Source organism: Arachis hypogaea, chromosome 15, assembly GCF_003086295.3.
Source record: "Arachis hypogaea cultivar Tifrunner chromosome 15, arahy.Tifrunner.gnm2.J5K5, whole genome shotgun sequence".
Classification (NCBI taxonomy): Eukaryota; Viridiplantae; Streptophyta; class Magnoliopsida; order Fabales; family Fabaceae; genus Arachis; species Arachis hypogaea.
In genome coordinates, this window is record NC_092050.1 from 142,082,525 (window position 1) to 142,090,421 (window position 7,897).

Here is a 7,897-nt window from a genome sequence, read left to right on the forward strand (position 1 = left end):
AGGTGGTTGTTGCTGCTGAGACTGAAATTGGCGGTTATTGTAATTGTTCTGTTGGAAGTCGCCCTGAAAATTATTGTTGAAATTCTGAGCTCTCTGAGGTTGGTCCCTCTACCCAAAATTTGGGTGATTTCTCCACCCCTGATTGTATGTCTTAGAATATGGATCATTGTTGGGTTTTCTAGGACCACTCTCCATGTAATTGACCTGTTTAGAAGAGCATTGAGCATAATCATAATTATCATTTTGCACAAAATTACCTGTCATGTCATAAGGGACCTCTTGGGATGAGTTTTGGGTGTTGATAGCTGAGACTTGCATGCCCCCATCTGTTGAGTAAGTAGACTTATTTGCTGAGACATAAGCTTATTCTGAGCAAGAAGAGCATTAAGAGCTTCTACTTCCATAACACCTTTCTTCTGAGGAGCCTCAGAGTTCACAGGATTCTTGTTAGATGAGTATAAATATTGATTGCTAGCAACCAATTCAATCAGCTCAATAGTCTCCTCCGGTGTCTTCTTCTTGTGCAATGAACCACTTGCGGAATTATCTAAGCACATCTTGGATAGTTCACCCAAGCCTTCATAAAAGATGTCTAGTTGGGTCCATTTGGAGAACATGTCCAGAGGGCATTGCCTAGTCAGTAGCTTGTACCTCTCCCAAGCTTCATGGAGAGTTTCACCATCCTTCTGTCTAAAGGTCTGAACCTCCACCCTAAGCTTAGTCAGCTTCTTTGGTGGGAAAAATTTAGTAAGAAACTCAGTAACAACCTTGTCCCAAGTATCCAAACTCTCCTTGGGTTGGGAATCTAGCCATAGCTTTGCTCCATCCCTCAGAGCAAACGGGAAGAGCATGAGTTTGTACACCTCTGGGTTCACTCCATTTGTCTTCATAGTATCACAAATCTGCAGAAAATTAGAAATAAATTGATTTGAATCTTCGTGGGGAAGACCATGATACTGGCAGTTTTGTTGCACCAGGGTGAACAATTGTGGCTTCAGCTCAAAGTTGTTCGCAGCTATAGGAGGCACCACAATACTTTTTCCATAAAGATCTGCAGTAGGCGCAGAGTAAGAGCCAAGCACCCTCCTTTGTGGTTCATTCGAATTCGGATTTGCCACATTGGCATTAACAGCATTATTAGGATCCATAGTGGATTCTGCAGCCTTGTAAAGTCTTGCTTGTTGCAAACATCGCCTGAGAGTTCTTTCAGGTTCAGGATCAAAGTCTAAGAGATGTTCCTTGTTTTTGTTCCTGCGCATAAACAAACAAAAGACAAGAAAAGATGGGATTCTCTATGTCAGAGAACAGAAAAGTCCCTGTGAGGTAACCTGTGTAAAATAATAAAATAAAAATACTAAATAAAATAAATAAATAAATTTCGAAAATGATAACTGAAATTAGACAGAAAATTTCAAAAATTAACAGGGAAAATAAACAAGCAAATTAAAATAAAATTAACTAGGTGACACCAAACTCAATTTCAGAAATTAAGGAAAAATATTAGTGCTATTTATTTATTAAAAATTTTTTTCGAAAAGACTAAGCAAAAATTAAAAAATTAAAACTAAAACGCGTAATCTAAGCAATCAAACAACTGATAGTTGTTAATCACAGTCAATCCCCGGCAACGCCGCCAAAAACTTGATACGGAATTTAAAACCACAAACTTACCGGCAAGTGCACCGGGTCGTACCAAGTAGTACCTCAAGTGAATGATGGTTGATCCCACGAGGATTGATGGATTAAGCAACAATGGTTGATTAATTTACTTAGTTGGACAAACAGAAAAGGGTGTTTTGGTATTCAAAAGTATTAAATAATAATTCAGAAATTTAATAAAGCAAGCAGTAAACAGGTTGTGAAATATGTATGGAGAAACAGTTAAGGCTTTAGAGTTATCTATTTTCCGGATTGACTTTTCTTATTAATATATTTTAATCATGCAAGATTTAATTCCTGGCAACTTATATATGACTAAACCCTAATTTCTTAGACCTTTTTAGTCTCCTCTAAAATTCATCAACTGCCAATTCCTTGGTCAATTAATTCCAATTAGAGGGTAAAGTTCAATTCTAGTTATTATACCACAAAAATCCTAATTACCCAAATATAAGAGGATTATATGTCACGTATCCCGTTAAATCCAGATAATTAGAAACTTAGGAGAATATGTTTTCAAACTGTTGTTCAAGTAAAGAGCTTTTCCAAGTTATAAGAACTCAATTAGAAAGAGGGTCATACTTCCGTTCCACCCAAATTCATAAGATAAATAACGAAAACAATTCTTGAATTATAAATCAGTACATGAATTAAAATAAAAATAATAATAAAATCAATCCATACAAATAGACAGAGCTCCTAACCTTAACAATGGAGGTTTAGTTGCTCATGGTTCAGAGAGAAAAATAAGGATTCTAATAAAATGTATTTTGGTAGAGGTGGAATGGAATCCCCCAGAAGGGAAGTTGCTTTTCCCTTTTATATCTAATCCTAATTAATTTAAAATCTATTTTCTAAAACTAAAATAATATCTTTTCCTATTTTAAAATAAAAATAAAGTTTAAATCAGAATTTAAATCAGCGTTTTCTGCATGTAGCGCATGTCACGCGTACGCGTCGATGGTCTTCTTCGCATGTCACGCGTACGCGTCAGGTACACGCAAGCGTCACTGAGCAAATTCGTTTTTCACATGTACGCGTCAGGTACGCGCACGCGTCGCTCCTCGCTGGTTATCTCTTTTAATTTTTGTGCTAATTCTATTTGTGCAAGCTTCCTTTCCATCCTGCGGAAGCTCCATCAAATCCAACCAAATGCTACCTAAAATAAGTAGAATTGCACAAGACTCAAAGTAGCATCCATAGTTGCTAAAAGATAATAAATTCTTGATTAAATTTAACAAATTAAGTGCAAATTCACTAGGAAAAAATAAGAAAGATGTTCACGCATCAGCGGGTGCGCTCGCAAACCTTCCCCTTTCCTCATAGTGTGCGCACGCACACACCCCTGTGCGTGCGCATGCCCCTGTTTTCTCACTATGCCTCTTTTCTTCTCTTCTTCTCTTTTCTCCTCTCTTCTTCTTCTCTTTCACCCTATTTTCTACTTGTTCTTGTTCATTTTGTTTGCATTCCGTTTTTATTTTGGTAATTATATTAGCTTTAGTTTAGTTGTTTGACAAATAAATAAGTTGCAAGTGTTTGTTTAACATTGATTGGGTTGCTTCTTGCTTGAATTTGGTTTCAAATTTGATAAATATGTGCACTGAGCATTAAAATCCTTGTTTAAAGGCCTAGATAAATTGTGAGTTTGATTCATATGTTGTAGCTACCATATGCATTAAACTTTATCCTTGTTTGGCATCTTGAATTGTGCACTTTCACTTTGGTGAATTGAGTTGAAATTACTTGTTCATCTTGATTTTCATATCAAATGGATCACATGTCCGGTACTTGTTTTTAATGCTTTGCATTTGTTTGAGTGACTTAACTTGATTGCTATCAAGTGTATCACTTTTTGTAACAAGTACCTATACCATGTGACTTTTTCCTTATGTTTCATGATGAATAAGTAGTTTCCTTTTTATTAATGGATCGGGCGTTGTTTATTGTGCTATTTTATATCACTCTTGAGCTTTCACTTGCACAATTTCAATATCCAATATTCTTAATTCAATTCACTCTTGTTGCAATTGCCTAAGTTTACTTGTGTTTGATTGATGCTCATTTATTGCTTGCTTCTTAGGCCATTTAGTTGAGGAACTCATGCTTACTTTTTCATTGTGTGGATGCCACGTTAGCCGGCCGTTGTGTGTATTCCATACCACTATGCGAACTTCCTCAATTAGATGCTTATTCACTCTTCTCTTTTACCCTTTTGTGCTACTTGCCCTATGAGTCCTAACTATACTTTGCTCTTCTTTTTGAGGATGAGACATAAAGGCAAGGAGCCGGGAGAGGAGGAGGATACTGAGGAGGGGGGAGATGCCGAGCATACATGGACTCGAAAATCTCCACACAATCCATGCCCCCGCATCCGCCAACCGAAGGTGGAGCTCTTGAGAGACATTCTCCTCGGATTTTGTTTGTGCACGGAGGACCGTGCAACGCTTAAGTGTGGGGGAGGATTCGCCATTTTGTGGTGTAAACTTTCTTTTCCCAAACACCTTGCACTTTATTTTTACTTCTTTTAGTAGGTTTCTTGTATATATTTGGAGTGTTTTTACTGTTGCATCGCATTTTCCTTTGGTATATATATATATAATAGTTTATATCTAGCTATTGCATGTTGCATTTTTGCATCTTTTCCTTAGTATATATTTTATAGATAGAAGTAGTGATTGGATGATGTGAATAGTATAATGCCTAGTCAATTTTGTCCTAATTGTTCATGTTAATTTTTGCTTGTTGAAAATTAGGAATAAAACTAGGAGAGATTTTGAAATTGCATCCATCACAACATACATACATACATACATATAGTAAATAAGTTTTGGTAAAACAACAAAGAATTTTCAAGAAATCTCTTTTTGGTCATTCCACTGATTAGATTTGAAAATTATTTTTTTGAACTTGCTTGAAGTATCTTTTTATGGAACATAGAAAAGAGCTTGAACAAATACCAAGTGAGATTTGAGCTTTAATTGTGTGGTTGCATATTTTCCAACCACAAAATTTTGTTCTTGTGTGTTATAAACTCCTTTTATGATTGTGATCTTTGATTTGCTTGAAATCTTTATGTCCTATATTTGTTGTTTTAGATTGCATTTAGTATGATTGAGGCCATCTTTGTATAGCTCACTAACCCATATGGCCAATCCTTGTATTTACCATTGTAAGCCACTTTTTGAGCCTTTTAATTTCCCTTTGTTCTAATTTTAAGCACATCATTTGCCCTATGTGAAAAACCAATATTGTCCTTGAATTGTATCTTTGATTAGCTTGGGTTTGAGCGTGTGTGTTAGTCAAGTGTGGGGGGAATTTGTGGGAAACTTTGGTAGTAAGTATTTTGGGTTCTTATATTGAAAACTTGGAAAAATGGGTAAACACTCATGCATTCTATACTTGAAACATATGCGTCTCTTTTTGATGTTAAGTATATATATATAAAAAAAAGAGAAAAAGATAAAAAGAAAAAGAAAAAGAAAAGAAAATAAGAATGTAAATAAAGGATGCATATGTGTGTGAATTGGAAAAAGGATGCATGAGTGAATGTGAGAAAAGAAATGGATGGAAAGTTAGGTTGTTTTGTCATGTATGTGGGATGATATAGGATCAAGTGGGATACTTGAGCTAATCAAAGATCCAATCTATTAGCCCACTTAACCATATTAATCCTACCCTTACCTAAGCCCCATTACAGCCCTCAAAAGTCCTCATGATATTTGCATTCATTCATCAAATATTAGTTGATTGTTAGATGACTTGAAAATCTTTGAAAACATGATTAAAGGAGGATTGAGTGATTAAGCACTAAACACTGAGCGACTAGAGTGTAAACACATCCTGTGAGGGGTTCAATCGCTCAATTCTATGTTTCCATTGCTTATCTTGTATCTTCTTGCAAGTTGTTGAAATTGATTTGAAAATTTCAAATCAAATCCTTGGACATTGATTATATTGCTATATTTTCTTGTCTTGCCCCTAAGTTCCTATTTTGGATTGATTGAGATTCTTTTGTTTGTTTTTACCAAACTCAATAGGAACCATAGTGTAGATATAGATAGATAGTATTTAGTATAGTTGCATGCATGTGGTTAGTTGCATTAAATAAATTGCTTTCCCTCCTTATCCTTCTCCTTTGATTGTGATTAGCATGAGAACATGCTATTGTTTAAGTGTGGGAGAATTGATGAGTCCATATTTTTCGGTATATTTTGGTTTGATTTGAGTGGATTTCATCACATAAACCCACATTTATTCATCCAAATAGCATGCTTTGTGTTTTCTCTCTAGATTGTGCCTAAATGTGAAAACATGTGTTTTTGTGCTTAAATTAGTTATTTTTAATCCCACTTTTATGCCATTCGATGCCATGACATATTTGATGAGTGATTTTAGGTCCTAAAGGCAAGTTTGGCAAGGCAAAAGTGGAAGGAAGCATGTACAAAGCGAGAAAGCATGAAGGAAACAAAGGCGAAGCACACGTTGGAGTGTGCGTGCGCACAACCACCTGTGCGTACGCACAAAAGCCACAAAACTTTGTGTGCGTACGCACGACAACCTGTGCGTACGCACAAGAAGAAAATCAGCATGTGTGCGGACGCACACACCTGTTCATCCGCACACGTCCCAGCGCATGACTCATTTATTGCAAATCGCTGGGGGTGATTTTTGGGCCTCTAGGGCCCAATTTTGGGACTTTCTGAAGCTGATTGAGTGCTATATGAAGGAAGGCCTCACTCCATGTGAAGGGGGAAAAAATAGGGTTAGATTAGCATTATGTAGGTTGTTCTCTAGAGAGAGAAGCTCTCCCCTCTCTCTAGAATTAGGGTTTATTAGTTTAATTTCTTGTAATTTCTACTTTTAATTCTTGTTTTTATTTACTTTTCCTTGTCATTTATTGTTATTGCTTCTTTGTTCTTCATTTCTCTTATTATTTTCTTTATTTTGTCCTTTTTATGTTTTATGACACTCTTGTTATTTTAATTTACATTTAATACAAATTTATGTTTCCATGTCATTTATTGCTTTCTTTAGTTGTTATTGCTATTTTCTTGCTTTGGTAGTGATAGAATTTATTTTTAATGTAATTAAATATCATTTTATTTTCATGCACACCAAGTATTTGATAAAATGCTTGGCTTAGTCTTTACTTAGTTTTTCTTCACTCTTGGCTTGAAATTGTTGACTTTGGTGATCCTTGAGTCATTGATGTCCATTCTTGTTTGATACATTAGAGTAGTTAGTTGATTTGGTCTCCCTTGACTCTATGTGACCCCTTAGTGTTAACATAGGACTTAGGGATTGAAATTAACTATGCCTATTTGACTTATCTTCGATGTAAGGTTGACTAAGTAGGATTAACTCTTCATAATCATCATATGTTTGTGGTCAATGATTAGGATAGGTAGCCTTAGTTCTCAATTACTTGCCAAGAGGTTTCTTGCACTTTAATTTTACTTGCTTTGACTTTTATTGCTTTTGACTTTTAATTTCTTGCATGTTAAGTTTTCTCACTCTTGGTTAAGAAATTGGGTGTTTGGGTGGAATTGAGTTGTGGATATCCATTCCGCATTGTGTGAAAATAGTTAATTGGTTTGGTTTTCATTAATGCTAGTCTTTCACTAAGTAATTAGTGAGTTGACTAGAACTTACGGATTGAGATCAATTATGCTCTTTTGACAAATTTTCAAGGAGGATTGACTAGTTTGGATTGATTCCACACAATTACCATGTTTGTGGTCCACAACTAGGATAGGAAACCTAGATTACCCACTTCTTGCCAAGAGTCCTTTAATTGCCTTCCTTTAAATTCCTTGCATGCTTGTTTCAATTCATTGCTATTTACATTTCTTGCTCTTGCTTTCATTCCCAATCCCCCTGCTCTCTCTCATAGCCAATAATTGTACATTTCATTACAACTCCTAGGGAAGAACGACCCAAGGTTGAATTACTCTTGATCTTGGTTACTTTGAATTTGAATATTTGACATTTGATTAGGAGAATTCATTATTGGTTTGGACTATGCTACCAACGAATTGATTCTTGTTTTGATTGATTCTAAAACGACAATAATTCTCTTATCAATGTTCTATAGAAATATGTTTTTCTTAACCTTTCTCCTTGACAACTAAGAACTTGCGATTTTATCAAGTTCTTATTGTTGTTGGAGTATAATATTGTTGACTTATTGTCACAAAATATCTTTAATGGCCTTTCAATGTCATCTATTATACGAAGC

General features: G+C 35.4%; 1 non-coding gene across 1 annotated transcript; it reads left to right on the plus strand.

The window, feature by feature from the left end:
- Nucleotides 1-612: 612 nt before the first annotated feature.
- Nucleotides 613-719, plus strand: LOC112753037 (small nucleolar RNA R71). The gene has a single exon (XR_003177439.1). It is a non-coding gene; the product is annotated as a small nucleolar RNA R71 (small nucleolar RNA).
- The last annotated feature ends 7,178 nt before the right edge of the window (nt 720-7,897 follow it).